This window comes from Hippopotamus amphibius, chromosome 3 (genome assembly GCF_030028045.1).
Source record: "Hippopotamus amphibius kiboko isolate mHipAmp2 chromosome 3, mHipAmp2.hap2, whole genome shotgun sequence".
In the NCBI taxonomy this organism is placed as follows: domain Eukaryota; kingdom Metazoa; phylum Chordata; class Mammalia; order Artiodactyla; family Hippopotamidae; genus Hippopotamus; species Hippopotamus amphibius.
In genome coordinates, this window is record NC_080188.1 from 136,088,063 (window position 1) to 136,113,812 (window position 25,750).

Below are 25,750 nucleotides of genomic sequence, written 5' to 3' on the forward strand. Positions count from 1 at the left end.
CAAGAACTCTTCTTGGCTGCCCCAGAATGATTGGAAGAAAGTGTGCATTAAGATATTACAAGGCAGAAGGGAATTGGGGACTGCGAAGTAGGCAACTAACCAGGCCATTTTCACCTCCAGGGCCGGGGAAGGCGGGGTGGGGGGGGGGGGGGTGTTGCCTCTTTGGGTTCACAGAGGTGAGTCAGTGAGAGGGACAAGGTTTCTACTTACTTTCCCTGATCTCCTGGGTGCAGGCCAGAAACATCCTCAGCCTTGGTTAAGCATGTTTGACAAATGAGGGACGTGTTGATCGTTGATAACTGTGGGATGCAGAAGTGGTATTCAGACTGTTTAACAGCAGCCAGGGTGGCACGGGCACCAGGCAGAGGGGACAAGAGCCATGCTGCCAGAGTGGGGTCCTCAAGACAGGACTACCTTCTGTGTGCTGGTTTTTAAAACTTCAGCTTCTGGGTCCTTGGAAAGTGCAGGGGAGACACTGGGGCAAAAAGAGGGTGGCACTTGAAGGTAGAGAGGTCGGTTAAGGGACAGCTGGTAGAGAAGTATTTCAGGATTTGAACCAATGGTCCACATGTACTGTTATCTCTCATGCACCAGCCCAGCTTGTGTGACTACAGGGATGTTCAGTGTGCATCTGAATGGAGCCAAAAACATGTGCACGGTTTTAAGAGCATTTTGTATGTGTTACTGGTAATATAAGGTGGAACAGTTGTCTAGTAACCATAACCAGCATTGGCTTCTGGTACTCAGTTCTGGGTTCTTTGTGGGAATCTGTATACGGAGAAAGTGTGGTCTTAGCACTCACTTAAGACAGAAGTAACTTTGATAAGAACCAGGTGGGTTTTTCTTTCTCCTTATTGGTTTCATGTTTTTTGGATCTCACTAACTCTCCCCAGCTGTGTCCTACTGTAGGCACCTGTTTGAGACCCTGCGTGTCGTGTTACCCCAACAGGAGCCCTGGGCTCTTCCTCTTGATGACTCCCACCGTGCTTTCTGGGGAGTAATCTTTGTGGCAGAGGACTTTGTCGGAGGGGGATGCCTGCCTCTCCCAGCTCTTCCTGGCTCATTCCAGGACCCATGCAGCTTATGTCATCTTTTCATCTTCCTTTTCTCCGCCTTAGTCAGGGGTGTATTTTTGAAACACATGTGCGTCTACCTTTAGATAGTTTATCATTAACTGAAAATAACCCTTCGGATAGACCTAAGGGTAGTTATTCATAATATAAAAAGGATTCCTTAGATTGGTGAAGTATTTGCTAGCTGGCTCCTATAAATAGATTCTCTAGTATATTTGAGAGCATGTACAGATCAATAAAAGCTTGAAAGAGAGGCTTGGTGCATTGCTAAAGAACTTCTAGCTAAAGTTGCAGGTGCAATCAAAAATGGAGATACAATGAATAATAATCAGTGACTATTTATTTGTTTAGTCCTCTAGCTTTGCAGAACTCACCCATACATTTTCTCATGTGTCGTATGAGTTTTCTGTGTCTGATCCTTTGCAGATGAAAAGGCTGCCACATACATTTCTAATGGGCGGTGGGGTGGCTGGCAGCTGCCACCAGGAGTCTCTCCAGGTGTACCAGTGGCCACCGCATCTTCTGCATCTATTTTAAGATCTTCATTCATGACACATGACCCTAATTCCATTCACCCATCCGTCTCCCAATATTTAGTTTTCTAGATTACAAGGTTTTGCTCTTCTCCATAAAATGGTTGGCATCCTCAGATTTAGGCCAAGAAAAAAAGAGAGTTTAACTTCTGTTCCAAACTCTTGTAAGCACACAACTTTTCATAAAGATCACAGTAGTACAGGCCGGTCTTCCCTGAAGGAGTAGCCCTTCGTGTCACCATCGGACTGAGGAACGGTGGGTAAGAGTCCCCTCTGAGAAGAGCCAGCGCCTGGAGGGTGGAGCCTTGCTTTCCGCTGGTGCCCAGGGCCTCTTGGAGAGCCGGCGACCTTCCTCTGGGACTCCTAATATCGAGCTGGGGAATGAGTAATTGGGACTCGCCAAAGTGTTTAAACACGAGAATTGAAATTAATGTCCCCTCATTGCTGGCTACGCTGACAATACATTACAGCAAACACCTTCCCAAAGTGAAATGAATGTTTGTTTATCCTCATGAAATATACATCAAAACATGTTGGTGGAAGAAGCCCTAATGAGGGAAGGGGCCAGGTTTCCTGTTAATTCCAGGCGAGTCGTTAACCGAGGTGAAGGTTTCTTTTTTCTTCCTTTCCTTTCCTTTCCTTTCCTTTCCTTTCCTTTCCTTTCCTTTCCTTTCTTTTTCTTCCTTTTCTTCTTCCTTTTTTTTTAAGAATAACCTGTCCACAGCTGTGTATCTAGGACATTAATATGGGTTTAATGAAAACTCCAGTTGATCTGTCCAAAGATATTGATGAGCATTGCCCAGCCGTATTAATCATCTCCTTGAGGGAGGAAATGAAGGGAATGGGCGAGCAGGTTTCTGTCAGATGCCAATCCAGATGAAGAGATGTGAAAAAAAATTCTTTCTTTTAACCTTCCACAGCTACATCCATTTCCCAGGATGTGGGTTGGGCCAGGAGGGAATGAGAAGGACCCATGACAGCACAGGAAATTCTGGGGCACATTTAATGTTAAATCATTAAGCTTCTGCCAATAAATCCATTACTGTTAATTATATTGAGATGGCCAACGATCCGCTGATAATATTCCTTCATTGATTTTCATTCGCCGTGGATCGAGGTTCTGGCTTTCATCTCTTTGGTGTTTTCCTTCTTTCATTTCTTTCTCCCTCTGCTCATCTCTTTCTCCCTATGCTCCCCCACACCCGTCCCTCCCGCTTCCCCCTTGAGCTTCTGCAGGAATGCAGTTCCCCTCTCGCTGGTGATACAGTTCTCTCCCTAAGTGCCAAATGTTTCTTGATAGGAACAAGCTACATTTCTTTATGGCTTATGGCAAACTGCCTTGATTACTTCTACTGCTGTACCCATTATGTGAATTAAATATGTATTCAGTTGCATGCTGCTTGCAATGTTATTGCAGGGTGACATATGGTACTGACTCAACTAGAATGAAACTAGCATTAGATAACCCTTCTGATTACACGCATCCTGACCGGCTCCTGCTCGGCCTCCCCTCTGTGCTCTCTCTCTCTCTCCAGTGTCTGCAGGCTTCAGGTTTGCATGATCTGTTATCATCTCCACCACACTGGATGCTGGCCGGGGGTTGGGAAGGGAGGGCGCTGTGGGTCTCTGGGAAGGAAGGCATCTCAGACAGACAGACAGACAGAATAAAAGGGCTGGTAGGGAAGGGATATAAAGGACTCTATGCTTGCATTTGGAATTAACCTTTAATGTTATTTTGTTTTTTTGGAAGTGGTTGTCAGGCCTGCTGTGAGATGAGGCCAGAAAGGTCACCCTAGGGTTGGAAGATCAGAAATGGAAGGAAAAGGAATGACTGTGAAATGACTGCTGTGTGTGTGATTAGTTGGTCCTTACCTTGAAATTTTTCATTTAAAAATAACACCTTTTCCCTTCCCTGGTTCAGAGCTCATACTTATTCTAATACCAGTGGTATATTTTGTTTTTATAGCACACCTGGATTTGATGTATGTTAACCCATTTGATTTCCTTCAGCACCTGACAATACAGGTGGAACAGAAATTGTCGTCCCCATTTTACAGATGAAGCAGTGGAGACACAGAGAGGCTACATTACATTATAGTTGAAGGTCATAAAGCCACATGGTGGCAAAATGAGGAGGAATCCTTAAGAATGCAGAGGGCTCAAGGATGTGCTATAAACTGAGAATTTTTAGATCTTAAAAAGGAAGTACTTTAACTGTCTGGTCAGGGACAGTAGTTGCTGGAGTATCTTGTGTTGTGAATTGACAACACAATTCACACCAGAGAACAGCTGGTGCATAACATTTCCTTCTGAGGAGTAATTTTCTCTCCTTGATCATTTTTACCATTTATTTATTAATTTTTTTTTGGCCATGCCATGCAGCATGTGGGATCTTAGCTCCCTGACCAGGGAATTGAACCCATCCCCCCTGCATTGGGAGCACGGAGTCTTAACCACTGGGCAGCCAGGGAGGTCCCCATCATTTTCACCATGGTTGAAGCTGTTCTAAGCTCCCTTCCTTTTGCTTTTCCTGCTCTATCACGTCTACTTGTCAAGTAAGAACTTGGAGACCATGCTCTCAGTCTCCTCCAGCCACACCTGAGGCTAAAGCATCTCCCAGCCCAGAGCCTAGCCCAGGGCCCGCAGGCCATCTTGGATTTCCTCAGGGCCTGATAGAAAGGCTGCTGGAGCCCAGACCCCAGGTTGCCTGCCTGACGGTTGCAGCACCATCCAGTGGGACTTCTAACCCATGACCAACTCAAGTCTGCAGGTCTGTTTGAGCGCCTACTGTATGTGTTTGTGTGCACCACACTGTACGCTGTGGGAAATACTAAAAATTTATATGGTATATGGTCATATAAACTTATATGGTATACTGGCCACAGGCAGCTCACACCCAGGCAGAAAAATAGCGTGAGGGGGAGGGGGAGTGTAAATGAAGGTAACGTGAGCTCAGAAGCACCACAGATGCACTTATTAACCTCAGTTCGAACTCCTAGAATTATGCCGATGCTCAGCCCAGTACGTCGAGTATAGCAGCAGGCACTCAGCAGATGCCGGTTGAATGGAGGAAGGAATGAGTGAAGGAGAGGGATCAGTCTGACGATGGTAACAGTGAGGCAGGTTTCCTTGGAGGAGATGGGGCCTCGTATAGATGACACAACCCTCCACGCCGTCCTACCCCTCCCAGCCTGCTTTTGTGCCACAATAGCGATCACGAATTTATAGAGCACTTGACACCGAAGACAACCTTTCAGAAAACCCTGAAAAGATAAACGAGAAAGGAATAAACATGGTCACCTGTAGAGGCCAGGGGGGAGGTGGCAGATGGAGGGAACGGAGACAGGGCTGGGACCAAGACTCAGAAGCATGTGGGAGTCATAACGTGTACCTTGTGGATGTGTTTTTATATTGTAAATGTATTACCTGTTTAAAAATAAGATTAAAAACTTTTCAGGGAGCTTTCACGTACCTAATTGTCACAGCAACCATGTGTTCTAGGGGAGCGTTTGTATTATGTTCTAATTTCACATAAGGAAACCAAGGCACAGAGAGGTTAGGTAACTTACTCCAGGTCGTAGAGTTAGGAAGTTGTGGCGTGAAGACTAAACCCAGATTGGGTTCTTTCCACCGTAGCACGCGGCATCTGTGAGCCTCGGCCCAACTGTGCTAATCCCCAGAGGGCTGCCTCTGTGACTGGGGTCCTTTCTGGGACCTCTCTTTGCCAGTGTAACCTTGTGTGTACGGAGGTCTCTGCAGAAGGGGAGAAGATGTGGGGTCAGGGGCCCTCCCCACTGCCACTGAAACATGGCAGATTTATATTCCCAATAAGATCTGACTCGGAGCTACTTGGTTCAGGGGTGTCTCTGAACCAGCCCTGCAAATCAGACTCACTCTGGGGGCAGGAAGGCAGCATGGTAGCTTTAACCTGGTCCTTAGGAGTGGGCCTGCTATTCCCTGGTGTCTCCGGAGGCACCAGGGAGATATCACAATTACCGTAATACCTAGAAGGACCTCAGGATGAGTCTGGCATGGAAAAATGCCAAAAGCTGTTGGTCTTGTAAATTTAGTAAAGCAAGGCATATGTTTTTGAGGGTGAAGTGTGACATTTGTATGGCATCCTTCAGGCACGTGTTTCCTTTACTCTGTTGATGTTTACACTAGCTAAGTTGCTTAGAAGAGCTCCCATCTCGCCACCCCTGTCTCCCCTCCAGTCTTTGTCCTTGACCTCTGCCTAGGGCTGCCTCACTTGGCAGAACAGAGGGAGAGCTGTGCTGTCAGCTGTTCTCGTGTGTTCTCACTTAGTATATCTGTCATTCCGTTGCAGCTTTCACATACTTTTGCTCTCCAGGCCCAGCTAGTTCAGAGAAAGGCCTTTTCCTGAGCATCACGTAGCCAGTGAAGAACGGATCTGACCATAGACTCCAGGAGGGTGACCTACTGCCCTGAACACCATGATTCCTTTCTTTTAACAACCTGTTGCTAATCAGAGGTTATCTTATGCCCCTGTTTGGCCTTCAGAAGAGTTAGGACAGTATTCTGCTTGGCCAGATCTTTTTATGTGCTGTGTTCTGGTTTTGTTTTGTCTAAAACTGTCTACCGCGTCTTCTGCACCTCCTGACTCAGGTCCCACCTCCATGAAGCCTTCTGGAAGGACTATTCGAAATGTCACAGCTCCCACCTCCCCTGCCCCCATTGATTCTAAGATTTCTAACTTCTAGAAAGTTTCTGTGCTTGTGCTGAGGTGAGATTTCTGCCTCTCCAGGTCATGGGAGCTCCCAGTTAACAAATGCAATCTACACTCTTTTCAGTTTGTAGACTCTTGCTGTATTTGATACCAGTGATCTTTCTGTGATGAAACTCTCGCCTCTCCTGATTTCCATTTTAGCCTAATTTGCTTCATGGCTCCTTGGTGGGACCTTCTCAGCTAACCTCAGTGGTGCCTCTCTTTGGGCTCATCTCTGAAATATCCCTCACCATTGCCCATGACTTCATTTATCACCTAAATACTCATGGCTCACAAAGGTATCCGCTTGTAATCTCCCTGAGGACAGGGGGCTTCTCTTTCTTGTCAACCTCTGCATCCCCATTGAACAGCACAATGCCTGAACCAAAGCAAATATCCAGTAAGTAATTATTGAACAAGTGATAAATTAAAATCTGTGTTTTCTGCCCAGAGTGATTCTGTGCATTTCAGATCTGCACGTGTAACTGCCCAGCAGGCATCTCTACATCCTTGTTCAGCAGACTCCTCAAACTCTGCGCATCCAGGGCAGACCTTCTCAGCCCCCTGGTCCACATCAAATCTTCTTCCTCTATTCCTTCCTTCTTTCATCTGCCCAATCCAGAAACCTCCTATTTGTATTAGACTCTCTTTTTCTAAGCCTGCCCCGCCCCCCATCTAAACATTAGCCAATTTGTGTTGATTCTAACAGTAAACATTTATTGAATGCCTTACGCCAGACTTGGTGCCAGGTGAGGGGATGTAAAGGTAAATAAACACACCCTAACTATATCCTGTATCCTTTGTCCTCCCCATCTGCCACTGTCCTAGGTCAGGCCCTCCCTGTCTTTCACCTAGACAGCTGACTTTCTAGCTGGTATCTCTGCCCCAGATATCTTCTCGTTGTCCTCTCTAAGGCCCACCGTGACACTCTTAGTATGGACACCTGCTTGCCATACCCCTACGGAGAATTCTTCACTGGCAGCCCCCATGTCAGAAGCTGTAGTCGTGAATCTCAAAACTATTGTGCCGTGATCGGTTGTGAAGTATGTCACAAGTAATTTTGATATTAATAATAATCTAAGACCTGAGGTTTGCAAATTATTTAAAATTTTAAACTAATTCAAATTATCACCATAAAAATGTCACTTTCACTCACTCAAAGTCCCATATGCTTTCCTGAGTGGAAGAGAAGACGTGCTTTACAGCCTGCTGGGAATTGTGCATTTCTGTGGTGCACCCTCTAGAGTATGCTTTCAATGTGATCATCCTTGAGTGTGCGTGTATGATGGACGTAAGGCTGAAGTCTTCAGGATGAACCCTGAAGACTTTGGTGTATCCTACATTAACGTTATGATCTAGCCCTTGTCTACTTCACCAGTGCTATTTCCTACCTTTTCTTCCATCTTATCTTAGGAGACAAATACCTAAAACCTGCTACTTTTTTTCTCACACTTTTAAGATTGTCTCCTCTATTAGGAATTCCTGTATCTCTCATCTCCATAGTAAAACTACTGGTAACCATGCAGATCCTAGCAGAGGCCTTGCCCGAGTACTCTGATGCAGTCTTTAGTCCTTCTTTGTGTTCACTTTGCTTTGTGTGTTCCTTAAAGGTAATATACAGCTTCTATTACTTAGTCTTTGTAATTTTATTTTTTGTGCCTCATTTTAATTTTTCCAGGTTTATTTTCCCATTGGACTGTAAGCACTTTGAGTTTAATGTCTTTTTATATTCTTCTCCCGATTTTTAGGACAGGCTTGGGTGTATAGTAGGTGCTCCATAATCACTTCGTTGCTACACGTGGGCTTTCTCTAGTTGTGGCGAGCAGGGGCTACTCTGTCACAGGGTGCCGGCTTCTTATTGCGGTGGCTTCTCTTATTGCAGAGCATGGGCTCTAGGCGCGTGGACTTCAGTAGTTGTGACTTGCGGGCTCTAGAGCGCATGCTCAGTAGTGTGGCACACGGGCTTAGTTGCTCCGTGGCATGTGGGATCTTCCCAGACCAGGGATCAAACCCACGTCCCCTGCATTGGCAGGCGGATTCTTAACCACTGCGCCACCAGGGAATTCCCTAGGGAGTCGTGTAGATCCCATCTTACCCACTTATCCCAGCGTTCTGCAGCATCACGCACCTTTAGTACCGTATGCTATCTTGATGTCCCTAGACAGGGAATCTGAGGAGCGAGTCCTAGCTCATCCATTTGTGATTATAGGGCCCTAGACATGTTCCATAAAACTTCTGTACACCTGTTTCTATATGCATGGTCTGTTTGTGGGACTGTCCTCTGAAGTGATCACTGAGACCAAATTAGAGGGAGTATGGGGAAGAGGACGTGGTGGGTAAAGTGAGGCCCATGTGGTTGTTATTGATCCTGTAACACTGAATGTGCAGCAGAAGGATTTAGATAAGTGATAAGAAATGGAGACCCAGTGGTTACTTGAGCACAGATGACATACGATGAAACCAGGGTTAAGGACTTTCTGTCTGGTAAGAATATTCAGGGTGTACAAGACTGGAGAATAAAGACAAGAACTTCAGCCAGGAGACAAAAGGACCCCAGGTCTGAATAAATGAGCGGTATTTTGGGAATGAAAAGGATCAGGCTGTTTTGAAAGAAAGATGAGCAAATCCTGGTGACCATCTAAAGATGGAGGTTGAAGGAGTGGTATGACTCAAGGATGACTGAATCATTTAATTCATTTATTAATTTTTGAGATGAGATGACTCAGTACAATGAAAAACTGTTTAACAATTATAACTGTCCCTAAATAGCTAGTGGGTGTGGTCACAGATGCCCACTTAAGCCTGTAACTGACGGAAATGAGGTTTTGCCAGGGTTGTCGTAGAGGCCTCAGCTGCATCGTGTGAAAGTTTGAACTAGGCTCTGAAATGTCGTCCATCTCTACATCTGTGTGTCTGCATTTATAGGTTTTCTGATCTGGTTACCTGGGAGGATGGGCTTAGCATTAATAAGAACAAGGAAATTAGGAGAGGGAGGGAATTTACGTGCTGGCTAGAGTTTTGTTCATTACAGATTTTGGTAGATCTTTCAGTTTCATAGCATATTGTGATTGCTTCTGTGTAATTGTTGATTTTTTTTATGGGCTACATCTTCAACATTCATTTGACTTTGTCTCCCCAGAGACAAAGCGTGGTCTCCTAGAATGGTGCTTTATTTTCAGGTGATTCCAAGGCTTAGCTCTCAAGTTTCTGGGGCCTCCTTTCTGGGAAGGAGCCCGAGTTTGTAGTCAATCAAAATAAAATAGAGTGGGGCAGAAAGAACTTGGACTTCGGAGTCAGACTGACCCGAATTGGTGTCCTGAATCCTCTGGCTATAATGGGACCGTGGGCAGGTTACCTAATTTGTCTTGTGTTTGTTTCCTCAGTACTAAAAGTGGAGATCATAACATCACCTACTTCGTAGGGTTTGGGGAAGGATAATCATAATAATAACAGCTAATTTTAACTTAGGGGTTAACAGGCGCTCTGTCATTTACTTTCATTGTTTCTTTTAATCCTCCTGGCAAAACGGTAAGGTCTGTGCTGTCACTGTCCCTATTACATGGCTCAGCAACTTGCCCTAAATGACCCAGGTGGGAGTTGGCAGAATAAGGATTTGAACCTAGGTTGAATGACTCTAGCAGTGGAGCCCTTCCTTGATGACTGAAAGCTCTGTAGCCTCCCCAGAATCACTCCTTCTTTGAAAATCTGGAAGCTTTCCTAAGACCCCCATTCAATCACCCTTCTACCTTTTTCCTATAACAAAATGCCTGTAGCTTTTCTGAGCATATATTTGATCAGTTTTCAACCCTTTATTCAACCTTTCATTTTCATCATTTGTTCCTAAGTTTCTCTGTCTTCACTAAATTACGAACGTTTGAGGAACTGTGCCTACCTATGCATTTTCCTTCCAATGCCTTCTTTATCCATAGGTATTCTCAATGTTAATTTGTTGGAAAGAAATTAGATGAAAGGCTCGCTCTTTCCCGGGGGGGGGGGGGCACCTTCGGTGCCATGAGGTCACCTTTGCCTTTCTGTCACCAAAATAGAAAGATTAAAGTGTCAAGGAGCAGCACTAACGAAATATGATCATTTAAAATAATGAAATAAAGTCAGTTAGTTAGAGTCCTTACATCAACCCCACCCCCCCACCAGCCCCCACAATACACAAACATCATAAGAGCAGAAGTGATCTTTGCTCAGTAAGTGGTTTGTGATGTTTGGAATTGAACCAGACAAGAAATGAAGTATCGGGAACCAGTTCCTCTTTGCCTCCGGGTATCAGAAATGCTATATCCCACTTGGTCTTCGCTTTTTTCTCGAATCAGCCCCTTCCGTTGGAATGCAGGCCTTGTTCTGAAGCTGAGATGTGCCGGAGTCTGACCTCCCCTTGGTGGGGAGAGGATCTGGGCACTTGAGGCAGGCGTGAGTGAATCCCCTTGGTACCCAGTATCAAGAGGGTTAGGTCCTTTTCTCCATTCTGCCACACCTGAGCTGGAGGAAAGAAATACCATGACCACTTGGGTGGCAGTAGAGGGAGAAAGCAGGACTCCCACCTCTGAATGCCTTTAGGTTTAAAAGTGCAGGATTAACAGATACACATGACTATACATAAAACAGATAAACAACAAGGTCCTACAGTATAGCACAGGGAACTATATACCATATCCTGTAATAACCTATAGTGGAAAAGAATCTGAAAAAGAATATATGTTTATAGATATATGTTTTTATATATATATATATCTGAATCACTTTTATGGATACCTGAAACTAATACAACATTGTGACTCAATTATATATGTCAATTAAAAAAATTAAACAACAACAACAAAAGTGCCTTTTAACTGCTCTTGGGTGCAAAGCTGAGTAATAGTAACGGTCCTGTTGATAAAAATAAGGATGCACAGGTGTTTCGTACTTCTCAAGGAGATTTCACACATGGTCCCTCTTATTCCCATTCTCTGAGAACCAGCCCTGTTCAGGTGGATAGAAGGAATCGCAGAGTTGTGTTTGGCTGTGTCCAGGGAAAGGCTGTTAGTTGTTTTTCTCATTTAGTCTTCCATCCCCTCGTTCCTTCCTGATCAGGAGTGAGTCTCGCTATAGTCACATCTCACCGTTCAGCACCCCCTGTTGGCAGCCCGGCCCGTGCAGAGCGATGGGGACGTTGGCACAGAAGGCTTCTACATGACCCAGCAAAGGCGCTGAGCGCATGGATCTGTGTCACTGACTCGACAGAGTGCCCAAAGGCCACGCCTCCAAACCCCTTGTCTCATTGCAAACATGATTTTTCCTGGATGGTTGTCTGGTTTCCACCCCCGCTAGAATACATGCCTGGTCATCACTAACATTTACTGAGCACTTACTGCCTGCAGACACTGGCTTAAACATCACGGGCGTGAGCTCAGGGAATCCTCACAACCTCCCCAGGAGCTAGGAAACACGATTGTCTCCGTGTTACAGGTGAGGACCCAGCGGGCAGGGGATCAGAAACAAGGTCCCACGACCCATCAATCAAGGTCAGGTTTGGCTTCCAGGATCGGGTACCGCAGCCACGTGAACTGTAACACTGTACTACCTACAAAGAAGAGGAAACTCCGAGAGGCGGTACAACTATAAAAAGTCCAGCAGATGGAGTTTACACACAACAGGCTTGCTGACTCCTACCCAGCAGTGGGCCTGGGTGATCATTGCCATTCATAATGATAAATGATGTGGGTCCTGAAGAGGAAGCCAAGTTACGTTCAAGATTATCCATCTATCTCTCTATTTCGATATCTTTTAAAGAAGCTAGAGGAACGAGAACATGTTTTTAAGCGGTTTATATCTAAAGTAATGACAATGAACGCAGTTTTGGGAAACTCCTAGGAACAGGGAGACGAGGCAGCTTTCTAGAGTGCTTTCTTTCTCAGGAGTTAGTCTCCTTGCCTTTCTACCTGCTCCTGGCTTCCAGAGTCTCTGTTCCCCGGGTGTCTCCCCCAGAACAAAGGTTATAGACCCATGGACAGCCTGCACCTGCTCCCTGGACTCTCGTTCCAGGAAAGATGACAGGAATTTATGAGTCACCCCACACCGTGAACGGGGTGCCGTGTACCCACTAGACTCTGTTGTTTTGCTTCTGCGGTGGCAGGTGGAGGGGACGCAGTGCAGTAAATGGCAGTCCCTTCATAACCACTGTGAACATGGAAGGGAGGTGGTCAGGGGATTGGAGAGCAGAGAGGGGAAATCACTTCTTTGTCTGGAAGGGAAATACCGTGACTACCCCTTCAGGTCTGTTAAGTGTCTACTGGATGAGAAGGAGATTCTCTTCCTTGCTGCCACCTTCCCCCATCCCCTTTCTCTTTTCTCCCTTTGTAGAATAAAAAAAAAAAAAAAAAAAAAAAAAAAAAGCCCAGCAGAAAGGGAGCTGTGATGCTGTCGTCCCTGGCGTTGATGTTATTTATTTTCCTCAGTTGCTGCTCTGGAAGCCCAGAGTTGACAGAGCGGTTTTGTAGAATAGAAACATTATAGACTGTTACTGTCAGAGTGTTAAATGTGATGGATAGAGAAATAGAGGCGAAGGAGGGGACTTAATACTGAGAGCCAGGGTGCTCATGGGAAAATAAACCATCCGCATATAAGAAATGAATGAGGTAATGTGGCGGGAGGTAATGGGCTTTCGCAACATGCCGAAACAGAGATGCTTATTACAGGGTGTGCTTAACCCTTGGCATGCTGATTTCCTTTTGTGGGTTCCAGGACTCTCCACCGTGTCCCTCTGTGCTAGCACGTGTGTGGCTTGTCTTCAGGCAGGGAAGCAGGCGTGTGCTTAATAATGCAGTATTAGCAGCAGCCTGTACATCAGACAGCCTTGGCAGCCCCTGAGGCGCTCGGGATCCCCGGGGCTGCGGGAGGCAGAACATGCCCTGATGGCTGGGCTAGGGAGAAGCAGGGAGGCACGTCGGGGGAGCTGGGGGCTCTGTTGATTTCTCCTCCGGGGACTTGTGAGGGGTGCTTTGGCTCCCTGGGAGAGCGGTTCATGATTCAGGTTACTCGGCTTCCTTAGTGGCCCTGGAAGATTCCCCACCCCTTTATGTAGCCGATGCCTAGCTGTTCTCACACTGCCTGGATTGTTGGTGGCTTGGCTGTGAGATGGGAGGGGGAAGAGCAGACAGCGGTCATCTTTATGACCTCCTCTGTCAAAGAGTACAGAGCATGCTGGAGACGTAATGAAGGTGAGCATGTCGGGGGAGACCTGGCCTCCGGTGGGATGATGGAAGGGGTCCAGCCAGCCTAGGTGAGGTGGAGTGAAGTGAACCGAAAGATGGCCAGGTGCCACGAGCAAGGTGCTTTCCCTTTGTAGTGGGTTCCTGTGACCTTTCCCACCCATCTCTGTGTCCTGGTGGTAGCCAGCCCTGTGTCTTGCACAGGGCAAGCATTTAGTAAACTGTGAGGATGCTGTTGACATGGGTCGTCATCTAGCCCTGGTGATTACCTGCTGTGTGGCCTTGAGCGAGTCATTTACCCTCTCTGGGTGTTAGCTTTCTCATCTGTGATGTGGGGATAACAACACCTCATAGATTTATTATCAAGATTAAACACACTCATGCTAATGAAAGTGTGGACAGGCTGTAAAACATTATGCAAGTATCAAACATTATGCAAGCATTACCATTATCTCTGCAGTTAGTGACACAACAGTACCTGTGTATTGAGAAGCCAGTCAAGAACGTCACCCAAGAAATTAATGTTTTGAAGCTAGCAGCTTCACATGCTTTTACCCAAACAGTGTTGTTCTTGTCTGATGTTAAAGTGTGTCTCTTTGCTTTCAGTGGTGATCATGTCAGCAGGGACGCCGCCCTGGCTGGATGTTTGTCTTGTTGGCACTGGGTCAGTGGGAGCCTCGGAAGCTCTTGCAGGGGACCAGCTCCTATTCAGAGGTTTCACAGCATTGCTGAATTTTGAAGTTAGAAGGACCCTTAGTCCATGTCCATCATTGTCCTTCATTTAGTTTGGAAAGTGCTTCTTGCTGAAGCACAGACTTCACCTCTAGCAGCTTTTGGATCTTTTCCTGGAGCTCCTCTACAGAAGATGTTCCTCAGCCCATCCTCATCCTCTGAGGTCTAGCATTTGCCTCTGAGGTCATGTCACTAGGAACTCTTCCTTAAGATGGCCCACATTCTGGGGATTTTTGGATTCTTATTTAAGCTTTCAAAGATCCTCAGTATTTCCACAGGAGCAGAAGGACCTAGGTTGGCTGGCCTGGTCAGGCATGGTCTGGAGTCTGTTCCAAGTCTTAGGTTAGCTTGTAGTGTCCACTGGTGAAGTGAGGGGATAGTCTTTCTTCCTGCTTCCTTTTCCCTATTTCTTTTCCTCACTCATGGGTCCAGACCTTCCAGGCGAGTTGGTTGCCTTGCTGTCCCCCTGCTCCTCCTGGGATGCTTTTTTTGTTTTCTATGTATACCAAGTCTCTATCCATCCTTCAAACTTTGCTTCTTCTTCTTTTTTTTCCAGTAATTACAACTTACATTGAATCTTCTCCTCTTGATTCTTTGAATTTGTACTACTGTATGTAACAGTTGGCCAAATACAGTTTTTTGGTATTTCTGTTTCATGTGAGACTATCTTGCCAATGAAATTAAAAATTTCTCTAAAAAGGGGATATGTCTTGTATATATTTTTTCTTATAATTGGCATACCACTGCCCTCTTCTCCAATCATTTGTCATCTACTTCATTATAATGCTTTTACAATATAGAGCTTTCTTTTGCTTATTTCTGGTTTTCCTCACTAGACTAGCATTTTCTTATGGAAAGAAGCATTATCTTAGGTATCTTTAGTTGTCCCAAGGCATCTAGTATATAGCCTCTCATGTTATTTCTTCACCTTATTGGCAGTTTTTAACAGGCAAGTTCTCTTCCTATACTTGTCTACTTTACATGCTCAGACATCCTTATATTCAACCTTGAATGGAATGGGATTGAAATCCACCTGTAACTGAAAAATGGTACCAACCTATGACAGTATCTAGTCTCTTGCTGAATAATATTGTTGGTACATTTGAGTTAGAGTAGACCTGAGGATTAGATGCAATGATGCATCTACAGAGTCTAGAATGGTGTGTCACACACAGCAGGCATCTGAACGTGTTAGTTACAGTAGTAGTAGCGTCTGCAGTCATAGTGATAGTTGAGAAGTAGTAGTAGTATAGTAGCAATAATGCCTAATGTGCACTGATCTACCTTTTTTGCTCTGTCTATGTTTTGGTAGAGTTCCACATATAATCAGATAGTGGAGAGCCTCTGTAAGCTGGGGAACAATAACACCAGACCCTCTAAATGTGAGTCTTCCTATGGGCTGGTGGGTTCCTTCTGTTCCTTACTTATTCTAAAGGCTGGGACCCTATCATTGTGTCTTTCTGAGCACATCTGTGGTCCCAGGATATTCTCTTCAAATATGTCCCTACAAAAGCCAACTCCTTGTGGATTTAGGAAGGAAGGTGTATATTAGGACTAGTGAGGTGCAAATCCCTGGATTTGTTTAAAATTTGTTAAAAGGACAGTAATAAAGGAAGAGAAGGAGAGATCCAAATTCTGGCCTTTTCAGGAGACTTTGCCTCTCTGCATTTTTTAAATTCCACTAGGATGCCTAGAAGAGTAAGATTTGCAGAATGTAGAGTTCAGGGGAAAGGCAGAATGACGCACAGCTTCCAGGACAATTCTTTTCTCTTGCTGATTGGTTGTTTTTCTAAATCCCTTTTTGTCTGTGTCAAAACACAGTGCCAGTCCTTGAAACTCACCAACTATGATCTCAGAAATGTGTGTGCTGAGGCCTTCCATCTCTGAAAAAGGGAATGATCAGGGTTCAGGAGGGACATTGATGGTGTATTCAGTAGGCAAGGTCGGTTGTTCTCAAGAGTAACCTGGGGTGTTTATAAAATGCAGATTCACAGGCCCGGCCTCAGCAGGTTTGCTCTGTGGCCTAGAAGTCTGAATTTCATAAACACCGTCGATGAATTCTTTGCCTGTGGGACATACTTTCTTCTTTGGGAAGTACCTCTACCTTCACACCTCTTCCATTCCACTGGTGGTGAAAGTGCTCACTTCAATAGCACATAGAAAAATTGAGAAGGAAACAGAGATGATTAGCATGGGTTCTGCAGGAGGAGGTTGTGCATGTTTGTAAAGTATTTCACATTCTTTCACTGAACTGTGCACTTGTGATTTGTGTACTTTTCTATATCTGTGTTACATACCAAAACTTTTAAAAAGCATCTGTTGTCCTTTTATTAATATCACTGTGATATAGGACCCAACCCAAGAACTTTAGATCTATGTCATGACCCTATTTTGAAGAGAATAAAGAACCATTAGTATGAATCCCTGGTTTTCCAGGAGGCAGCTGGCGAGTCCACCTTTGTTAACAAGTGTAAGTCTGTAGCAGTTCTGGGTGGGGGCAGGGGTAATTGGGGGTACAGTGCTGGTGCTCCTTGGGCCTCCTTATAGTATGAGGTGCTTATGGTGATGAGGTTTTTTGGTGTCTGCCATGCAGAGGTTGGAATGTTTGTTGTCTGAACTGGGTGAGGAGCACATGTGGAGGTGGGGAGAGTGAGGAGAAGAAAGAGGACACCTTGAGCTCACCTTCCCAAGCGTGAGGCTCAGGCTCTTCCCCGGGTCACTGAGATGGAATCGTATTTACTCCACTTTATTTGCATGGCCTCATTCTGGTAGAGTTGTGATACTTATGAACATAATTTTGCATTTACCCTCCCACCAAAACTTCCATATTCGAGTTGGCGGTTCACTTGGAGTTGGCTGAGCTGTATGTGAGTGTGCGTGTGCGCTCACAGGGCTGTATGACGAGGATGTACAGGCATTGTATGTACATGTCTGTCTTCATGTGACTCCCCGTCCCATTCTCATGGTCTCTTGGAGAGACTTTGTTCCAGAGTGTAGAGATGATTAACTTCTCGCGCCAGTTCCACGGACGGCCAGCCATATGATGTATTTTGATTTTTAAAAACTTGGTGTTTGCAAGTATCTGTTTATTCCTCTCTGACTTGTTCCACTGTGTGATTGTAAATGCGGGAAGGCAGGGGCACTTGAGGATGGCGGTGTAGGGTTGGGAGAGAGCGGACGGTGTTTTCGTCAAGCTGATGTGTGTGTCATGGGTTACTGGGTATAGGTTCCTGTATCTGTTGTTCAGCTATGGTGGCAGGGCTAAGAGAGGGAGAGGGGAAAGAGACCCTTTGCCCCTCAGCACCCACCCCCCCGAAACACACATCCGTACACACAAATACACACACAGTGATGTCACTGTTTATCAGGAGCCTAAACTCATTTCATCTGAGATGACCTGTTAGCCAAGAGCCCAAGCCTCCATGTGACAGCGTGGTGTCTGCCCCTGCTGGTCAGAGCCACGGAGCCCGTCCGTGATCAGAGGAGCTGTTTGTTGATCAGAGTCTGGGAAACTCTAGCCACTTGTGCTGGACTTGGCTTTCCATCTGAACCCAGCAGCACAGCTGCTCTCAGACCTGAGACAGGTTGGGAAGGAAAAGGATGGTTCCTCCTCCTCCCTTTTCCTAAACCTCTCCTCCACACACCTCCAACAGCACCCCTGAGGACCCAACCACCTTGTTACAATGGGCTCTGGCTTTCAGAGCAACCTTCCTACAAATCTCTTTTTATTGGCGTTTCCTCCAATTTACCCATCCCTGAATTGCATTTGAATCAGTGGAAAGAAAGAGAGAGAAGGAGAAGGGGGGAGATCCCCCTCCCTCGCTCTTGGAAAAGCAGCTCACAACCAGCTTTATTTGGTAAAATGCTGCAATAGATGCTTGTCAGAAATAATTTATTCCTGTTAGCTGTAATCTGAAGGAAAACAGATACAAGTCCTATAGTTAAAAAAAAAGAGTAAAGTAGTCTTGCTTTCGCTGACAGTACAAAGGTGTCATATACAAGAAGGATTGACACAGACCAAGGGGTCTTGTGGGAAATATGATAATAACTATAAAGAAGACAGATTATTCCCCAGTTGCCAACATTCAAACCTTTTTACAGTCAGTTCAAACATATAAAACTTTATTGCTCTAGCAGAAAGGGGAACAATTTCTGGTTGCACAGCTTTCCCAGGGCTGGGTTTATACTGTCTGTGTTATTGCTCTATAGTGGCATTTTAAAGTTTATTGAACAAGACTTTTACAATTGAAGGAAGTATATAAAACTGTAAATTTATTAGATTTTTCAGGATAAGTGCCCTTTCTAGTTGTGCTCAAGAATTCGGAGCTATGAGAAACTGCTAGTTACAGGACTTATTCATATTAAAGACTGAGGGTACGCACATTTTATACCTTAACTGATCGCAAAAATAATATTATTATATTACTGAACGTCAAAGCTGTGATGCTATGGAATTGGATGGATACGCACACGTAGGACTTCAAGTGTCAGACGTGTCTATTTTTCACTGGCTCAAAAGTTAGCTTTTGTTATATCTGACTTTATTTGGTTTTAACACAAGTGGTCAGGGTACTCCCCTGTTCAGTGAAGGCTGTCTCAGGGTAAATGTTTTGTTGTTTTTTTTCCTGAGATCCTTGCTGCTTTTCCAGCATTTCTCACTGTTTGTGATGCAAGTACGGGTGGTAGATTTTAAAAGCATATTTGGGGGTGGGGGGGATGGGTGAGATGAGTTGGGAGATTGGGATTGACATATATACACTAATATGTATAAAATAGATAGCGAGTGAGAACCTGCTGTATGGCACAGGGAACTGTACTTAGTGCTCTGTGGTGACCTGAATGGGAAGGAAATCCGAAAAAGAGGGGATACATGTATACATACAGCCGATTCACTTTGCTGTACAGTAGAAACTAACACAACATGGTAAAACAACGATACCCCAATAAAAAAAAAAGAGCCTATTTTAGGTGAAGTAATATATGGTAGCATGCACAAAATGTAGCTATTCTTTTGATAATCGAAATACCACTAAAAATAGTTCTCTATTATATTTTCCAACTTCTCATTTTTCACGTCTTTGAGGGACATGATTTGAGGAATTTGAAATGTTTGTGATAATCCGTAACAGAGTTTCTCAACCTCCGCACTATAGACTTCTTTAGGCCAGAAAATTCTTTGTTGTGAGGGGCTATCCTGTGCTCTGGAGATGTTCAGCTGCATCCCTGTTCGCTACCATAGATGCCAGCAGCATCTCCATTCCTCCACTGTGACAACCAAAAAATGTCTCCAGACGTTGCCAGATGTCCCCTGGGAGCGTACTCACCCCCTGTTGAGAAGCACTCATGTGTACAGTATTATGTCTTTGAAAAAAAATAAATTTTACTCTAAATAAATAATATGGGTTATGTCTCGTAATGAAAAAAAAAACAAAACTTATAGTTACCAAATATGATGAATGATAGGATTATTTACTTCCAGAAATATCTGACTGTGGACTTCTCTTAAATAATGCACTATCCATAGAATGTAACAGAAGTCAGTCCTGAAAACCGTACATGAGATTTCTCAGGACTACATTGCTCTATAACAGGAAATGTGCTGTTTGCCTGACCCTGTTGGAGAGCTCGTGTTTATGGGTGTATCTACTTATGAAACTGGATTGCATATTCTTTTTTTTTTATAAATTTATTTATTTATTTATTTATTTTATTGGCTGTGTTGTGTCTTTTTTTGCTGTGCACGGGCTTTCTTTAGTTGCGGTGAGTGGGGGCTACTCTTCGTTGTGGTGTGCAGGCTCCTCATTGCCATGGCTTCTCTTGTTGCAGAGCATGGGCTCTAGGAGCGTGGGCTTCAGTAGTTGCAGCACATGGGCTCAATAGTTGTGGCTTATGGGCTGTAAAGTGCAGGCTCAATAGTTGTGGCTCATGGGCTTAGTTGCTCCACGGCATGTGGGATCTTCCTGGAGCAGGAATCGAACCCATGTCCCCTGCATTGGCAGGTGGATTCTTAACCACTGCGCCACCTAGGAAGCCCTGCGTATTCTTTTTGTATTATCTATGATTCCCCACTATGTGTTTGCCTCTTTGAGTTTTCATATGCATATGCAGAAACATGCATATATATATACATATGTATGTTTATATTATGTGACTACACAGGGAAGGATTTGAGAAGTACAGAGACAGACAATTTTGATTATAATTTTCTCACTTGACAGCTTTAATTTTGAGGTACCATCAACTTGCCTTTAATTTTCAATTTGTGTTCTAGCATTTTTTTTAAGCTCTTCAGAAGGTTTTATTAGTGGCTACATTAAAAACATTCCAAGAAGTTGTTTATAGCACCTGTTCACCTTCATGCTACCTAATGTTATGCGAGTTGTGTGTGTGTGAATGGCACTGTGATCTGGGGTTTTGTGTTAATTTGCCTAATGGCCACAGCATTTACAGAAATAATTAAGGTAATATGTTTTCAAAAGAGATCAAATTTTAAAAGGCCTTTAATTTTTGACTGCCTGAATTTTAGAGTTTTACATTTGCTTTTTTATTTTCCTTCTTGTTTTAAAAAAAATTCTAGGCACTTGTGATTTACTAAGGGGTATCTTGAAAGTGTCTTGATTCTGTTGTTCTGTGGAAACAACATTTTTTTCTGTCCTTCTGGCCTCCCATGGTTGGGCGATGTTAGCCATATGACAATGTGTCTTTTCTCCTTTTCTCACCGTCTCTGTAGGTCATTGGACCCCTACCCTGTAGGTACATCAGGGATTTTCTTTTGTGAAGATGTGTGACACCCTTAAGAAGTGTGGTATAACTCAGTTTATTCACTAAATGTCTTTCTGAGAAGCTGGGTATAAATTGCATGAACGGAAACTAAATCGTATTAGAAATCTGCTCGTGGGTCTGGCTAAGACACCTCAGGTGATCCTCTTAGTAAACCAAAAGATCTGTTCACAAGCACCCCTTTAGTTATATCTGGCTTCCTTAAATCGTAATACACCTTGCTTGAATGTTTAGACTACCTATGTCCATACAAGTGTGGTATTTGTTGTGAAACACACACATGTAACATACCTGTCTTTGAACTTGGCCATCAGAGAATGTTTGTCCCCTATTTGAGGGACTGCCACCCCAACAAATGATAGCCTCAATACTTTTCAAGGTTAGATAATACATATAGTCCCTGATTTAAATCATACTAAGAATCTGGAAGATGTAAACACACCGAGCCAGGCATATGCAACCCTCCCCTCCAAAGCAGTCAGGGTGAAGAGGGAAAATCTTCATCATCTTGTTACCCTCTTGGATTCCTGAATCCCCGGCCACAGATAAATTCCCAGGATGACTTAGGTCCTGTACTTGTCCTGAGTTCCTAGACTTTCTCGGCAAGTTTGCCATCTGCAGGGGTGAGTTGAAAGGGACTGTGGACTCTTCAGAGGCTGAAAGGGAACCAGCAGGAACAACATGAAACAGCAAATGTCGGGGAAGTCAGGAAGCCCTGAATCTTTTATTAGACCTTGGATATTCTGATCACAGCTCTGCTGACACCGAGATTGGAATACAGATTACAGGAGGGAGCGTCTGTGACATGAAGCCCAGGCTTAAATCTTCCCAAGGTTGTAACGTGGCTTACCATGTGAATATTTTGTTATTTTATGTGGCAGTGTTCCTGCAGGAGGCCAGAAAAGAGTGCACTGACTGAGCCAGGGGTAGGGCAGGTCTAGAGGTGGGAGGGGTGAGGATTGTGGCTAACACCGTTGTGGGTGTGTGTGTGTGAGAGAGGGAGAGGGAGGGAGGGAGGGACAGAGAAAGGGAGGGAGAGAGAGAGAGACAGGCAGAGAGAAAGAGAGCAAATCCCGGCCTCATATAAGGCCCTGATACTAAAACCACTAGAGCTGTTTATGAATTCATGATAGCTTCACCGTGAAAGGAAGGAAAGAAAAGAGGAAGAGACCCCTGTGCTGAAATGAATTTTATGCTTAAGAGCTTGTCTTAGAAATGCAAATGGGTTTAAGAGTCTCCAAACTAAGATGCCCTTTTTGGAGAAAGGGGAAGAAAAAACCCAACAGCTTTGGAGCCTGGAAGCACAATGAAAGGATGTGGAAATGAGAAGCTGCTGCTCCCATGAGGGAGGCAACGTGTCCTGCTGCCGTGACGCTGTGGGCCAGAGGGAGGTCGTCTGGGTGTTCGCCCTTAAGCTGGTTTAATTTCAACAGGGATCCCAGTGAGGACCGCGGGCCAAGCAGACACTCTGCACGGTCTTGATCAGGGGCCTTCCTTGCAGGCAGAGGCTGGCAGGGCCCCAGAGAGGCACCGGCGCCGTGGGGCATGTAGCGAGGTGCGTGGAGTGCTAGGCTTCCAACCGCTTTGCCAGAAAGTGACTTGGCAGCAGATTTGAGAGTCTGGATTTTGCTTTTCTGCATGTGACCACATCTGGTAGGTCATGCTGTCTCATAGCCAATCTGCAAGTCAGGTGAAGCAGAGTGACCCCAGCCGAATGCAGGCCGCAGAGGCCAGGAGGCTGAGTGACGAAGTGACTGGTGGAGCCCCAGCACAATGGGGATTGGACACAGGGTTCCTTGACACAGCCCTTTCTTTGATCAGAGCACGTCGACTACTATAGGCAGCTCTGGAAGGGGCGGGTGGGGATGAGTGAGGGGTAGTTATTCAAAAACAAGAACTATTGATGTGTCAGGTGACTGCTATGTGTCAGGCACTGGGCTAAGAGCGTTTAACATACATAATTGTCACAGTACACCTATGACGCAGGTACTTTGATTATCCCCATTTTAGAGATGGAGAAATTAAGGCTTAGGCAGAGTTAGAAAGTGTGGTAGAGCCAGGTGTGGAATCAAGGCTATCTCCAAAGTGCTTGGCTTTGAACACCCCTTGGGCGGGTTTGGGCTGACTCTGTTCCTTCCTTTCAGCCGGTATGTACGGGATGCTTACCCGATGCTGGGTTCCATGCTAGGGGCTGGGGGTCACACAGCGCCCTCGTCCTTCAGGTTGTCACAGTCACGGGGACACCCAGACACATCAGCGAAGGCAGTGGAGTCATAGATGCTCGGAGACGGCTGGACACAGTGCTCGGGGGACCCTCCAGCCCACAGTGGCAGCAGTGCAGTGGGGACAGGGTGGCTGCAAGCCCGCCAGCATCTTGTGATCACATTTGTCACCGTCGACTACCCAGAAGGCTCCACCTGCCTCCACTGTGACACCGAAAGAACGGGCCTTCTTTCTACAACAGTGGAAGCTTCTCAGAAGAAGAGGGCTGTGGGCAACATGGGAAGCCGAACCTTCCGAAAAATAAGCCCAGCTGCTTGTCTCAGGAAATCCTCCAGACTTGGGAGCCCGAAATTGTGGAAGAACAAAGCTGGGTCCATGGAAACAGAAAGCATAAGAAAACAAAAATAGCAGAGGGGAGGGGGAGAAAGACTTTAAGTTGAGTAAACCACCGCTGAGCCGACTCAGGAGTTCAGAGGGGGATTCTCATGTTTCCAGGATATTTTCAGATTCTGATGGCAATTAGCAAAAGACCGCCGTAACCTTGACACTTGGTCTGGAGGGACTGAGCTTAAGACCACCAGGACGCTGCATGCAGACCACCCACTGCAGACTTTCTTGCAGAGATCTGCTGGCCAGTCTCTAGATAATTCTGCAAGGCAAGCTAAGCCATATTTTGTTGGGAGAGTGGAAGAGCACAGGCAGGTGTTGAAAAGCCATGAAAAAAAGAATTAAAACAAAAATGTGCCGGAGGCTCGTTTCAGCTGGCAGTAGAATTCCCTCCTTTTTCCTTTCTGAATTTGATATTATTACAGGAACTTTTACAGGAATAATTATTATTATTACCACAAACTCAGTTTTCACTTGACAGAGAAATAAATACCAGAAGTCATCTCGGACCCAGAGTGCTTTGTCGGTCCCGGAGGGTGGACTTCCCCTGAGCCCCTGTAAATCTGAGAGAGGATCGCTTGGGGATGGAGTAATGGTGGAGCTAGTCACGGACCTCCAGAGGCCCCTGGGAAAGGATGCTCTGTGGATGTGAGCTGCTCAAGACCAGGAGACACTGGAGTTGTAGAGATGCAGCCAGGAAGCAGGTCACTTGGGTATGAATCTTAGAATCGTTCTGAGGGTTAAATCAGCAAATTTATGTAGAATGCTTCCAACAGGGCTTGTTGAATTTGTTGAGTATGTGCACAGGCAGTGGAAGGTGCTGGTTTTCTATGGTAAAAGGGAAAGGACCCTTGAGGGTTTAAGGAGGAAAGGAGGGGGCCGGGAAAGGAAGACCATGTTGAAGATGTTTGTTTAGGATATTGACACACATGAATGCTGAACAGAAGAGTGAAGAGTGACAGCTGAGTCCAAGGTGGGCGCACCTGTGCTTATCTTCTGGTGGATTCGGAATCCACCTGCTCTGGTTGACCCCATCTGGCCAGCCAGGTGTGAGCCCAAGTACAGCAGCAGCGGCGGCTGCGGCAAGACCAGCAGGACCGGTGCCACCGAGTGAGTCTGCTGCAGGATGCGAGAGAGACGCTCGTCTCACTGTGCCCTCTGGATATCAGCTCTTTCTCCCTCTTCCTTCTACTTTGTTTCTGGTGACACATGAGGGGGTAAAATTGCATCAACCCTGTGAAAGAACAGGGGTGGGGGGGCGCCTGTTGGCCACGTGCCAGCAGCTGTGACTCAGGGCTGAGCTGTCAGCGACCAAGACATCTGCTGACCTGGAAACAGAGAGGTGAACCCTTTCCCCAAAACTTATCACCCTAATTTTCTCTTTTGGGGATGTCCCCCTGCCTACCCTCCAATCCTGCAGATAGCTGACTTTCTGTGACAAGTCTCAGGAACGCGTCTGTCCCAAAAGAGCAGGGGGAGAAACCAGATTGGGGAAATTGCTTTCAGGACACAAAATGCCTACAAGCCTGGGCTCGCCACCTCCCCCACCCCCACCCCCCTACGTGCATAATCTTGGTTGATGTCTATGTCTACCTGTGAACAGTTGAAGGAAATGATATAAATGTTCTTTTACAAATATTCGGCCATCACGTATGGAGGGCTGGCTCTCTGCTGGGCACTGGGATGTGGCATTCTTAGGCTCCGTGGGAGGTTGTCTGGCTGTGGGGCAGGAGATCAGGGCGGGGTGAAAGAATGGGCGATTGAAATTGAATTAGGGGCTGAGGGGCAGAAAGAGCTGCATTGGTCCCCCTCTCTAACCCCATTCCCCTTTGCTGGTTTTTTTTCCCTCGTAAGAGAATCAGAAGGGTCCCATCTGCCTTTTAGGGAAAGGGTCATGCTTGGTAAGTGGTAACATCTGGGGTAGGGTCTAGTTCATTATGCCACCCAGAATATCAAAGCAGTTTAGGCACTGGAAACCGGGGAAGGAAGAAGGGATTAAAAAAAAAAAAGGCCTTGCTGCCAATCGGGCAGCTCTCTGTCTGCTGTCTGCAGGCTGCCGCTACCCACTCGTTACAATTAAAATGAAGTGTCCGT

General features: G+C 45.6%; 1 protein-coding gene and 1 non-coding gene across 4 annotated transcripts in view; both read left to right on the forward strand.

The window, feature by feature from the left end:
- PBX1 (PBX homeobox 1) overlaps positions 1-25,750 on the forward strand; it is a 286,241-nt gene that overhangs the window by 118,255 nt on the left and 142,236 nt on the right. The window lies entirely within an intron of this gene.
- On the forward strand, positions 16,406-16,509 carry LOC130850588 (U6 spliceosomal RNA). The gene has a single exon (XR_009052954.1). It is a non-coding gene; the product is annotated as a U6 spliceosomal RNA (small nuclear RNA).